The 14,331-nt window shown below is 42.2% G+C and overlaps 1 pseudogene; it reads right to left on the bottom strand.

Annotated features, from left to right (window-relative positions):
- Positions 1 to 14,331, bottom strand: part of LOC134368976 (tryptophan--tRNA ligase, cytoplasmic-like) — a 51,199-nt pseudogene that overhangs the window by 23,042 nt on the left and 13,826 nt on the right.

Here is a 14,331-nt window from a genome sequence, read left to right as displayed (position 1 = left end):
GGTTACTCTGTTGATTTGTTGCCTAGGTGATCTGTCAGCCTATTTTGTTTATATAATTATAGGTACTTATTTCTTTTGGTTACCATTTACACAAAGTATCTTCTATTCACTTAGTTTTAGGCTATGTGTACTTTTAAGGCTAAGGTGGGTCTCATAGAAGCATGTGGTTAAGTTTTTTTTTTTTTTTTTTTTTTTGCCTTTTTTGTGACCGGCCCTCAGCCAGTGAGTGCACTGGCCATTCCAATATAGGATCCGAACCCGCGGTGGGAGCGTCGCTGCGCTCCCAGCGCCGCACTCTCCCGAGTGCGCCATGGTTTCGGCCCAAATTTTGTTTTTTTTAAAACCATCAACCACTCTATCTTTTCATTAAAGTGTTTGATCTATTACATTCAAAGTAAGTACTGATAGGTAAGGACCCACTGTTGCCACTTTATTGGTTGTTTTCTCATTGTTTTAAAGATTTTACATTCCTTTCTTTCCCTCTTGTTATTTATCTTTGTGATTAGATTATTGATATTAGCACATTTTTTATTTACAAAACTGCTATAATTTTTGCTTTGTGGTTATATGAGGCTTACCTATAACATCTTATGGCTATAATAGACTGTTTTTATACTAAAAGGAATTTAACTTCAGTTGCATACAAATTCTAGATTTTTATCCTTTCTCCATAATATACATTGTTAATGTGACAATTTACATGATATTTACAGGACTTTTATTGTGTATTTCCTACTAACTTACTGTAGATATCATCATTTTTTTACTGTTTTAGCCTTTATAATAGGTATTATATATATGATTTACAGAGTACCATAACGTTCTTGAAGTATTCTGATTGTGATTCTATATTACATTTACAGTGAATTTTACAGTTTAATGTTTTTATGCTAGTAATAATTAATGGTTTTCCATGCATTCTGTAGTCTGTCTTCACTTTTATTATTTTTCTTTTCTTTTTTTATCCTGACTGTATATTTTAAATGACTAATGTTCAAGTTCAGATATTCTTTTTTATGCTTGATCTAGTCTATTGTTGAAGCTCTCAATTGTATTTTTAGATTGTTCATTGCATTCTTTCAGCTGCAATTGTTTGGAGTTTTTCTTATTGAGAATTTTCATGAGATACAAAGCTAATGTCACCCCTCCTGCCAATGATATGAGGGCCAGATTCATACTGGGGACACACCCATTACCAGAAATAACTTTTGTACCCCTTATCCCCACCGAATTGTCACCCAACCTCCCTCCCCCTCTCCCCTTCACTCCAATTTGTAGCCCTAGGAATGCTCCCTCTGTTAGACCACAGCAGTACTGTGGTCTTTCTTTCCTTCCTTCCATTCTCTCTTAGATCCCACATATGAGTGAGCACATGTGGTATTTATCCCTCTGTTCTTTGCTTGTTTCAATCAACTTAAGTTTCTCCAGGTTCATCCATGTTGTTGCAAATGGGAGTATTTCATTTTTTTTAATGGCATAGTAGTATTCCATGGTGTATATATACCACAGTTTCCTTATCCAATCATCCATCAATAGACATTTAGGTTGGTTCCATGTCTTGGCTATTGTAAACAGAGCTGCAATAAAGATGGCAGTGCAGACATCTCTTCAACATGATGATTTCCATTCATCTGGGTATATACCCAGAAGAGAAATTGCTGGATCATATGGAAAATCTACCTGTAGTTATTTGAAAAGCCTCCACATTGTTTTCCATAATGGTTGTACTAATTCACAGTCCCACCAACAGTGCAGTAGCATTCTCTTCCCTCTACATCCTCACCAGCATTTGTTACTCACAATCTTTTTTATTATAGCCAATCTAAATGGATTGAGGTGATATCTCAATGTGGCTTTAATTTGCATTTCCCTGATCACTAGTGAGGATGAGCATTTTTTCATGTATCTGTTGGCCATTTGTATGTCTCCCTTTGAAAAATATTCAGTTCCTTTGTCCACTTTTTAATTGGGTCATTTATTTTCTTTACTGTATAATTGCTTGAGTTTTATATGTATATTCTGGATATTAATCCCTTGTTGGATGCATAGTGACCAAAATTTTTCTTCCACTCTTTAGGTTGTCCTTTCACTCTGTTGACAGTGTCCTTTGCTGTACAGCAACTTTTTAGTTTGATACAGTCCCATTTGTTTATTTTTCCTTTTGCTGCTTGTGCTTTTGGGCTCATATTCATAAAGCCTGTGCCCTGACCTAACTGCTGAAGTGTTTCACCCATATTTTCCGTCAGTAATTTTACAGTTTCGGGTCTTATACATAGGCCTTTAATCCATTTTGAGTTGATTTTAGTGTATGGTAAGATACATATCTAGTTTCGTTCTTCTGCATATGGATATCCAGTTTTCCCAGCACAACTTGTTGAAGAGGCAATATTTCCCCAATGTAGATTTGTTGCCTTTCTCTAATATCAGATGGCTATAAGCCTGAGAAGTTCTCTATTCTACTCCACTGGTCTGAATGTCTATTTTTATACCAATACCATGCTGTATTGGTTGCAACAGCTTTGTACTATGATTTGCAATCAGGCAGAGTTGTGCCTCCACCTTCCCCCCCCCCCCCCCCCCCCCCCGCTCAGGATTGCTTTGGCTATTTGAGGTCTTTTCTTTTTCCATATGAAAGGCAGGATTGTTTTTCCATTTCTTTGGAGAATATCAGTGGTATTTTGATGCGGATTTTATTGAATCCGTAGATTGCTTTGGGTAGTATAGACATTTTCACAATGTTAACTCTTCCAATCCAAGAGAATGAAATATCTTTACATCTTTTTGTGTCTTTAATTTCTTTCAGGGGTGGTTTGTAGTTCTCATTGTAGAGATCTTTCACCTCCTTGGTTAAATTGATCTGTAGGTATTTTATTTTTGTGTGTGACAATTGTAAATGGGCCTATTTTATTTCCCTTTCTCTTAGTTCATTATTTGAGTATGTAAATGTTACTGATTTATGGGCACTTATTTTGTATCCTGCAACATTACTGAAATTCTTAACCAGTTCTAGGAGTTTATTGATAGAGTCTTTACGGTTTTCTATATAGTATCATGTCATCGGCAAATAGAGAAAGTTTGACTTCATCTTTTTCAATCTGGATTCCCTTTATTCCTTTCTCTTGCCTGATTTCTCTAGCTAATACATCCTGTACTATGTTGAATAGAAGTGGTGAGGGTGGATATCCTTGTCTTGTTCCTGTCCATAAGGGGAAGGCCTTCAATTTTTCCCCATTCAGAAAGATACTGGTGGTGGGCTTGTCATAAATGGCTTTTATTGTTTTAAGATATTTTCCTTCTACACCTAATTTGTTGAGAGTCTTTATCATCAAGGGATGTTGAATTTTGTTAAATGCTTTATCAGCATCTATTGAGATAATCATATGGTCTTTGTCCTTCAGTTTGTTGATGCGATGTAACACATTTGTTGGCTTTCATAGGTTAAACCATCTTTGCATCCCAGGGATGAATCCCACTTGATCATAGTGTATAAGTTTTTAAATATGTTGCTGTATTCTGATTGCTAATATTTTGCTGAGGATTTTAACATCTAGGTCCATCAAGGATATTGGCCTATAATTTTTTTGTTGTGTCTTTATCTGGTTTTGGTATGAGTTATGTTGGCCTCATAAAATGAGTTTGGGAGAGTAGTGTCTGTTTCAATTGTTTGGAACAGTTTGAGAAGAATTGGTATTAATTCCTCTTTAAAAGTTTGGTAGAATTCAGCTGTAAAGCCATCGGACCCAGACGTTTTTTATTGGAAAATTGCTAATTACCACTTCAATCTCCTTGCTTATTATTGGTCTGTTCAGGTTTTCTATCTCTTTTTGGTTCAGTCTTGATAAATTATTTGTCTAGAAACTTATCCGTATCTTTCAGATTTTCAAATTTGTTATACAGTTGTTTATAACAGTCTCTAATGAGTCTTTGTATTTCTATGGTATTAGTTGTAATGTCTCCCTTTTTGTTTCTAATTTTTGTTATTTGGGTCTTCTCTCTCTTTTTATTTTTGTTGTTGTTAATCTAGCTTATGGTGTGTCTATTTTACTTATCTTCTAGAAAAACCAACTTTCAGTTTCGTTGATGATTTCTATTGCTTTTTGGGACTCTATTTCATTTAGTTCTGTTCTGATCTTAATTATTTCTTTCCATCTACTGCCTTTAGTTTTGGATTGTTTTTGTTTTTCGAGTTCTTTGAGGTGTATTGTTAGGTTATTTATTTGAAATCTTTCCTTTTTTTGATATAAGCATATACTGCAGTAAATTTTCCTCTTAGTACTGCTTCTGCAGTATCCCACAGGTTTGGGTGTGATGTATGTTTATTTTCATTAGTTTCTAGGAATTTTTTGACTTCCTGTTTAATTTCTTCTTGGACCCATAGGTCATTCAGGAGCCTATTATTTATTTTTCATGTATTCGTATAGCTTCCAGCATTTTGCTTATTGTTTATTCCCAGTCCATTGTGGTCTAAAGAGGTAGTTGGAATGATTTCAATTTTATAAAATTTGCTGAGATCAGATTTGTGACCTCATATGTGGTGTTTCCTAGAGAATGTATCATGAGCTGATGAGAAGAAAGTGTATCCTTTACCTGTTAGGTGAAATGTTTTGTATCTATCTGCCAAGTCCAGTTGGTCTAGGGTGTAGATTAAATCCTGTGTCTCTTTGTTGATTTATTGCCTGGAAGTCCTATCCCATACTGAGAGAGGGGTGTTCAGATCATCCACTATTAATGTATTAGGTCCTATGTCCTTTATGTCTGAGTGTTTGCTTAATATATCTGGGTGCTCCAGTACTGGGTGCATACATGTTTATGATTATTATGTCTTCCAATTGTATAGTTCCCTTTATCACTATATAGTGGTCTTCTTTTGTCTTTTTAAATGTTTTTTGGTTTAAAGTCTATTTTGTCCAATATAAGAATAGCTACACCTGCTCATTTTTGGTTTCCATTTGCATAATATATCTTTTTCCATCCCTTCACTTTTAGTCTACGTTTGTTTCCACAGGGGAAAGGGGTGGGGTCTCTTGAAGCCAGCAGATACTTGGGTCTGGCTTTTTAATCCAGTCAGTCTGAGTCTTTTGAATGGACAGTTTAGTCCATTCACATTTAGAGTAGTTATTGACAAGTGTTGCTTAATTCCTGTCATTTAATTGCTTCTTGTTTAGATGGTTTAAATATCTTTTGATTGTTATTTTCCCTTTTATTTTTCTTCTTCAGTGTTAGTTTAAGGTGGAATGGTTTAGCTTCTTTCTTTCTTGCTGGCATTTTTGTTTTAAATGTGGGTTTTGCTCTTTTTTGTGTATTTGTGATAGTAGTCACCATTATTCAGATTCCAGACAACTGACTCCCTTGAGAATTTCTTGAAGGGCTGGTCATGTGGTGGTGAACACGCACAACTTTTGTTTGTCTGGGAAATACACTATTTCTCCCTCATTTCTGAAAGAGAGCCTTGCTGGATAAAAAATTATTGGCTAGCAATTTTTTTCTTTTAGTATTTTGAATGTATCTTTACACTTTTTTCTGGCCTGTAGGGTTTTGGTTGAGAAGTCTGCTGTTAGTTTGTTGGGGGTTCCCGTATAAGTGAACTGATGCTTCTCTCAGTGCTTGTAGAATTCTCTGTCTTTGAGCTTTGCAAATTTAACTATAATATGTCTTGGGGAGGATCTTTTGGCGTTGAATCTTTTGGGGGACCTTGGAGCTTCCTGGATCTGAAGGTCTATATCCTGGGAAATTTTCTGTTACTATTTCCTTGAGTAGGTTTTCAATACCTTTTCCTTTCTCCTCCCCATCAGGAATATTCACAATTCAGATGTTTGAGTACCTGAGGTTGTCTGCTATTTCTCTTTGATTTTCCTCCTTATGTTTAGTTCTTTTTTCTTTTTTTTTGTCTGTGGGGCTCTTTTTAATGATATATATCTCCTTGTTAAATTTTTTGTTTAGATCATAAATTGTTTTCCTATAATCACTGAATTGTCTATTAATATGTCTGTCTCTCAATAAGAATATTCTCTGGGAGAAGATCAGCCCTTAAGTTTCCCCTGGTAATTACACTCATGGGCTAGGAGAGCAGTGCTGCTTTCTGTGGTGGAAACTTATTCAAGTGATTGACCCTCTCTGAGCCTCATCTCTCTTTTAAAAGAAGTAGCACCACTAGCTCCCAGTGAGAATTAAAAATGACAGAACAGAAATAAGGCACCTGGCCCAGTGCCAGGAACATAGCAGGTACTCAGAAATATACAAAAGTCTTTTCTGTTGTTTAATAACATCCACATTAATTGCAACTTTAAGAAAATTGCCATGACTTTGCTTCCAAGACAGTGTTGGTAAGAAAAGCAGAAAAGAAAAATTCAGAATTTTACCCAAATGGAAGGACACAAAAAAATTCACCTGATATGTGCAAACAGGGACAGGCTGCCTGGAGTTGTGCAGGGAGCACAGTGGTGATCATGGAATTCAGCATGGCTATGGTGGCCAACGTGATGGTGTGTGTGTGTGTGTGTGTGTGTGTGTGTGTGTGTGTGTGTGTGTGTGTGTGTGTGTGCATGTGTGCACGAGCTTGCAAAAATCCCCTCTTCCTTCCCTCACCCCACATGTTTCTGCTTGTATTGGCTGCCCTCTGCTTGGGGCGCTATTCACCTTGGTCTTGATCTGCTTGGGTTTGTTGGTAAGGAAGATGGGAGGAATTGGGGTCACTGGCACACATTTTGGTCTGGGCACCCTGCAGGAAAGGAAAGAAGGTTGAGTGCAGCAGGGTGGCTTAGGATAGCCAATCCTGGGGGCGACATCCCTCATCATCCTAAAGTAAGGATCCTGTGGGGGGAGAGCAATCTTATGAGGACAGCTGGAGCAATAGCCAGTGTTCAGCCAGTGAACAAACCCCAGGAGCATCTCACAGGAGACTCTCCTCTTCCAGTGAGTGTAAAGAACTCAGCTCCCTCCTCCCTGAATGCTTTTCAACACCTCCTTTTTCTCTGAAGATAACAAGGAACCTGCTTTTGAGTCCCCAGACTTACAGACCCCTAGCTCTGCCTTCTGACCTGATCAATGGCAGATGGGATAAGGCACTGGATATCCATCCTGTCCTGGAAGATCTGCGGGAATGAGTTGCTGAAGGAGGGAGCAGCCTGGATGGCAGGAAAACTGATCTTCCCTGAAAGCAAGAAACAAGACTTTCACACTTGGGACCAATTCCTGTTTTAGTTAATTAACCCAGTTAAAGAAACAAAATACATTTTCTCCCCATTATAATTCTGAAAAATAGAGAAAATTAGAACAGAGAAAAAAATCTATAGACCAATCTGTAGGTCTCTTTTCACTCATTTTCTCTATTTTACTCTATGCATTTTAGTTGGGATAGCATGTTTAACTTTTTCCTTGCCTTTTTCACTTGGTAACATTCACCTGTGTTGTTATTAAACACACTCTATCCTGTCAATGTATCACATATTATTTAACCATTCTCTAACCACTGGCATTTAGTTTGTTCCCCATCTTTAATTATCATAAATTATGGTGAAAATTTTGGTATCTAAAACAGTGTTCAGTATTCTGGATGTTGTTGCTGTTATTTGCTTAGACCTACAGAAGTGGAAGCCAGCCCCCCTAGCTGCAGCACCTGGGCACTTGGGCGAGCTTGGGCATTGGCAGACCCTGTGGCAGGCCCAGGCGTGCTCTAGCTGTTACTGAGAATGTGTGGCTGTGGTTGCAGCTCCAGCACAGCAGGGTGAGTTATTGGGTGCTGCTCTCTATCCCCCCAAGTCCTCTCTGTGATGCTCTCTCCTAGCTGGCATTTGCTATCCACTTCAGAAACAGAAATTCAACTTCCAGGGTTCTTGTCTCTCTCTGGAGAGACCAGGCAGGCAGCTGCCATCACCACCAGCACCATCATCAAAAGCACAACGCAGTGGTGGCTGTTCCCTGGGTGGAAGTGCCAGGCTCTGTGTTCTGGGCCCTCCATGAGCTCATCTGTTTCTCACAACTCTGTAGAGGAAGGAGGTCCCATCATCACCCCATTTCACAGATGTGCACACTCAGGCACAGATCCTTTACCTGGCTTGCCAAAGCTGGTACATTGCAATTAAGCAGCTGAGCCAGGATTTGAACCCGGGTCTCTGGGAAGCAAAGTGTGTGTAGCTATTCATTATGGGATGCTGACTCCTCAAGTGCTCAGTGCAGCCTTCACTGTGCTATGATCCCATTAGATGCCAGGATTCCAAGGATAAGAATCCTATTCAAAAGAACAGGGTTTATGTCCCAATTGTCAAGAACAAATCTGACTGAAACATCAAAGAAAAGGGTTTTGCTTATGTGAGAAACCTTCCAATAAAGGCCCTCTGTGTTATTTCTGTCTGGACTTATCCCTGCAGGTCCCTCACTGACAGTCCCCTGGAATGTGCTCCCTCCAAGCAAGGCAAACTCTCCCCAGAGAGTCCTGGAAGTTTATCCTAAGGAGCTGTCTTGGCTGGCAGCTTTGATGGAAGGCCTACTAGATCTGGAGCTGCTCCCCAAAAATAAAATGGAGGAAGGGATCAGAAGGCCCAGCTGCAAGTCTCAAGGTGCTAAAAGTCTATGAAACCAATGCATCTGAAATATACAGAGAGGGACTTAAGTGAGTGCACATAGCAGGCCAGCAATGTGCACATTAGCTGAGGGCATAGCCCCAGAAGGAGAGCAAGGGAAGGGTGGGGAGGGCTCCACAGGGCCTCTAGCCAGACCCCTCATCTCACAAGGTCCACAAAGGCTTGCAGGCTGCTGTGGAAGGGAGCAGCAGACAGCTGTCCTCCTGCATCACTCTGTGCTTGGTACCCAAGGCTACCCTACACTGACTTGGATCTCACCAAAGGTATAGAAACTCCATTCATCCTTACATTTTTCTCTCTTTCTTATAAAACTTTAAAAAGATGACTAAGGAGAGGGACAGGTTTTTATCCTGAAATACAGCTTCATACAGCCCAGAAAAGTCGCTCAATGCATTATACCTGCTCTTGTTCCAGGGAAAACCCACACCTGGATGTCCTATTTAAAGATACAGTTGCAGGCTAGCCTGTTAGCTCAGCTGGTGACAGTGTGGTGTTATAACACCAAGGTCAAGGGTTTGTTTCCTGTGTGAGCCACTCTCCAAAAAAAAAAAAAAAAAGAAAGAAAGAAAAAAAGAGGAAATTGCAAGTGCTAGCATCTCAGAAGTACTCTAACTCAGACTCCAGCGCAGCTACTGCAAGACTCTGAAAAACAGCTACCTTGTCCTGAACACTGCTTGCTTTTTTTTTGACAGCTCTCCACTGCTGGGATCTGAACCCCTAACCTTGGAGTTATAACATCTCCTTTTTGCTCCTGTCCCTTTCTTTTGTTTTGTTTCATTTTGGCAGCTGGCCAGTTTGTACCCATGACCTTCTTGTTACAAGGCTGTGCTCTAGCCCACTGAGCTAACCGGCTAGTTCTAACATCTGCTCCTTTTTAATGGGGCAAGGAGGAGGTCCATAGGCAATAGTGGGCTCCTTACCAATGCAGTCACTGTCAGTGAAGCTGAAAATGCCTTTCATTTGGTTGAAGGTAACATGCTTCTGAATCTTTACCACATTCTTGTAGAAGCCTGGGCTCATCCTGCAAAGATAAGCAGAACCAAACCCAAAACTCGAGGGTGGCCTTCCAATGAGGGCAAAGTAGCAGCTATTAAAACTATGCCAATGAGGTATGGCACGGGCTAGACACCAGGTCACAGATGCAGACTGGGATAACATCGTGGTCACATGTGAGCACTAGGTAGGTGCAGAAACTATCTGTAGGAAAGATACCTACAGCAGACAAAGCAGACACACATTTACCTGCAGAGCTGACCAGGAAAGGTGGAAACCTGTGTGAAACCAACACAAAGGAGACATGCAAATGAGGCAAGAACACAACCAAATTCAGAGATTCACTGGCTAACATGACATACTTAAACTTTCTTGGGGTCAATGGTTCAGTGTGCTGTGGAGTGTGCTCAAGTTTGGGAGCCCCGGGGAACTTTTTTGTTGACTGCTGTGGGAGAATATATGCTTCTTGTTGCAGGATGGAGTGTATGGATACAAACCGATGGGCCCAGGAAGGAGGATGGTTAGTCTCAGAGCACCTGGTCCTTGCAGCACCTAGCGCCTGCCCCCCTTCCACTGTGGAGCAGCCCTGCCCCTGCTCTAGCAAGAGAGCTGGGCCACAGCAGCTGCTTCAAGCAACCCAACTCTCTCTTCTGGATGGTGAGGGGTATGGATATGAAGCCTGGATCAGTGGCAGCTCTTCTGCTGCCAGAAGCAACTAGGCTGAAGATGAAGCAAATACAGAGAGGACACAGAACCGAGAACAGCTTCCTACACTGCATCATCTGGCTACTATATTCCCCAGCTTTTTTTCCCAGGCCCTACTATGTGTCAGGCCCTATAAGGATAGAGAGGGAAGAAGTGGGCAGGTTAATGTTTATTAGTGTTTGTGTTATATGGCAGGAGCTGTGCTAGGTGCCAGGTATTGCCTAACTCTCCTTTGAAGTGGTAGCATTGCTTCCACTTTAAAGATGAAGACTGAGGCTCAGAGAAGTAAAGGACATGGTCACAGGCATGGTGATTACAGTAGCTGGGACCTGAACCCAGGCTCCTCTGATATCAAAGCCTGTGCTTTTCTTACCACATCTCACAGCTTTCGAAGAATTTAGACTTTTGGCATTGGATAGAGAACTACTGAATGTCTTTGGGCAGGTGGGGAGAGGGATGTCAGGAGTGCGACGGCACTGGCTGTGTGGGCTGGGGTCAGCTTGAGGCCAGAGGCCTGTAAAGGAAAAGGCCACAGCACCAAGGTGTCTTGGTGTTTGAGCAGTGTCAGTATAGGAGGGACTGTCGTGGCTCTGGGCAGGGTGAGAACAGTGCTTGGAAGAGAAAGAACACACTGGGAGTACCAGTAACAACTGTAGTCCTTCTGGCATCTGTGTCACTCTGTCAGCATAATGAAAACAACACAGCGCACGAGTACAACAATTGCCTGGAAAGACAAGCACTTGTCTTTCTGCTGAGACAGGAACTGCTGCATGTAGGAATGGGTCTCCTGGGAATGGCTGCTCACACCTGGCAAGAACCAGCAGCTGTCTGCCCCCCATGGAGATGCCACAGCAAAGACTGCACGCATCCTTGGGGTTGAGGCAATGGTGATCCTAACTGCCAGGGCAAACTGGCCTTCCACTTGGGGTCATGCTGCACAATAGGGGCCCCACAAGGAGGAAAGCCTCCAGATCTCCCAAACTGCGACAGGACTCCAGCTCTGTGGTGTTTGAATATTATTTCTGAGTTGGACCACTTTGACCTTCCTTAGAAGACTGGCCACTTGATGGCTGCAAACTGCTCACACTGTGCAGGCTGCAGGATGAATGGAGATGCTGCACTATGAGCATGAGCAGTCCTCCCTGTCCTCCCTCCAGGACATCTGTCCCCTGGGCACAGCTGGGACAGACCCAAAGCACAGCAGTGCCGATGTCAGTGCCTGTACATAGGTACTTCTTGTGGTGACAATGAACACACCCACCTGATCTTATCCCATGAGTGATGGCTGAATGACCAGTTTCCCCAGGAGAGTACCTGCCCTTCACCCTCAGGAGGGTTTAAAGTTGGAAGAGAGTTTAGATCACAACATTTACTGAGTGCTCCCCAGGGGCCAGGCATTGCTCCAAGCACTTCGTACACAGAAACTCACGAACTCCTCATAAATCTCTACAGCACAGGCACTATGATCTCCTACCGCTCTTTATTCTCTACCTCCCTCCTCTGTCCTCCTAACACTTATTATTGTCTGATTATCACCACAGGACTCATTAACAGCCGATTAATTACCTGTTAATTAACTCTCCCTCTACATAGTTGTTGGGATAATTCTTTTGTTCCCTGCTGTAGCCCCAGCACCAGTCTGGTGTACAGAAGATGCTCAGTATATCTGTAGAACAAATGAGCTGAGCTGAGATAGCAGGCAGAGTGAGTTACTGCACGTGCCTAAGTCACACCATAGGTGGCCATCAGGATCTGAACCCGGACAGTGCAGCCTCAGCCTCTCCGCTATGCTGCCTCCCGCTAGCACTAAACTCACCCACTTCACAGGAAAATGGAGGCTCAGAGATTTAAGGACTTACCCAAGGGAACAAGCCTGAGCAGGAGCAGAGCTGGGTCTAGAACACAAGTTTTCAGACTCCCAAGTCAGTGACTTCATATCCCTCATGGCTCCTGGCAAGAAGCCTCTCTGGGCCAACACACGGGGGCCACAAAGGTGCAGGGGAGACCCACACAGTTCTTCACCCACAGAGGCCTAGCTACTTCCCTCTCACCCAAAGAGAAGGTGAAGGCTGGCTTTGTTGTATATTTCTAGTTCCTAAGGACCAGGTTATAACACCAAGGTCCCTGCATTGGCCAGCCTCCACAAAAAAAAAAAAAACCCCAACAAAAAAGGACCAAACAACTAGACAGAATTTAAGTCAAAGATACAGATTTTGAGTTAAATTCAAGTAAGAGAAGTAAAATGCTCAAATGTTTAAAAGAAATTCTTAAAGGGAGTAATACGTTAAAAAACAGGATTTAACCTTTAAAACATTTCTCCTAACTTTAGGTTCAACATAAAATACCTTTCTGAGATATTACAGACCTGTTTGTTTGGTTGACATACTCTCTGATTTTCATCTTTACACCATGTTTGTAAAGAAAAAGGAAGTTTTTGTAGAGGATGGCCAGGAGCTCAAACTGCAGTCACCAGGGCTGTTCAGATGGTGGTCTTTTCACGTAGACTGTTCACAAGTTCATCCACCCTTCCCCCCAAGTGCCTACCCCCAGAGTCATCTTCATGGACTTAACATAGGGCATTTGTTTCTGTCTCACCCCCAACATTCAAGTTCAGTGAGGCAGGGACTTGGCTCCTGTATTCTCAGGGCCCAGGGGGGTGCCTGACACAGAGAACACAAATAGAGGAACTACATGTTTTACCCACCTAGTGGGGGAAGGGCCACACCACACCAGAAGTGGCAGAGGTAAGGCCCAGGGTGCAGGGGGACCAGAGAACAACATCTTAGTATGGCTGCTGGAGGGGAGAGCTCCTGGGAAAAGGTGATGCTTGATGGTGCATTTGGAGGACAGAGTAGGAATGGGCCAAGCCAGGGGTGGTAGGGTCAGGGGAGGCGACAGTAAAGAGCAAAGCATGTACGAAGGTGGGGGATGTGGGCAGAGCTGCAAGTTGTTTTGTCTAGTTGGAGGCGGCAGTAATGCTGGAGAGGAACATGGGGACTAAATCACAAAAGGGCTCATGTGCCACCTGAACAGTGAGAACCTGCATTGTCATCTGGTGATGGGGAATTGGGAAAGGCATGTGAGCGGAAAACAAGATCAGATCTGCATTTTAGGAAGAGCACTGGCTGGTGGGAGGATGCACTGGGGTGGAGAGAGGCTGCACGAAAGGGTAGCGGTTGCTGTGCAATGTCAGCAGCACTGCCCGGTGGTAAAAGAAGGGGCTGGATCCACGGCGTCTCTATGCTGTGGTCCAAGCATTTGGATCAGATCATTTCAATGAATGGGGTGAGAGCAGTGAAATAAAGTGCCAAGTACATTTTGATAATGAGGTTATCTGTGTTCTCATCTAATCTCACTCCATGGAGAAGGCTTGCTGTGACACACAGCCACTACAGAGGGGCCAGGACTTGAACTCAGCTCTATGTTCCTTCCTTCAAAAATAGTACCTCTATGCTCACATGGCAGAATTGAGAGAGGTGATTTAGAAAAAATCTAACGGTTTAATTTAGCAGAGTTAAGTTGAAAAAGAGCAAACAAAAATCTAATGGGTAAAATTAGAAAATTAATTATTCTATTAGCTGGTAGATAGACCAGATTTCGTACCAGGACATCAGTTGCTCTCAATGGATATAAAGCTACTATTCTGCTTTACGGGCTTATAAGGGGAACAGTCTGGGGAAATGGTAATAAGCAAGCTCCTTTGTGCTTACTGCTTACATAGGCCCTGTGGTGTTTCATCACACCTCCCATTTGCCTGTAACTAATGATGAGATAACATGTGAGGGCCCCTGTGCCCAGAGACCATAGGGGACGTACTCAATGCAGCAAGGTGGATCTCAACTCTCCAAGTCAATTCTTGGGAACTGCCAGTGCCTTAAAGGGGAGTACCAAGTCTTAGATGTTTAAGAAATATTTGTTGAGCTAAACAGCATTCTTCTTGTGATGGGTGACCAATGTCGTCTTTTTCTCTCTTTTTTTGTTTTTATTTGGCAGCTGGTCAGTACATTATGGGAATCAAACCCTTGATCTTGGTGTCATCAGCACCCCACTCTCC

Source organism: Cynocephalus volans, chromosome Y, assembly GCF_027409185.1.
Source record: "Cynocephalus volans isolate mCynVol1 chromosome Y, mCynVol1.pri, whole genome shotgun sequence".
Lineage (NCBI taxonomy): Eukaryota > Metazoa > Chordata > Mammalia > Dermoptera > Cynocephalidae > Cynocephalus > Cynocephalus volans.
The sequence above is the reverse complement of the archived record's forward strand: the minus strand, read 5'-3'. Positions and strand labels throughout refer to the sequence as shown.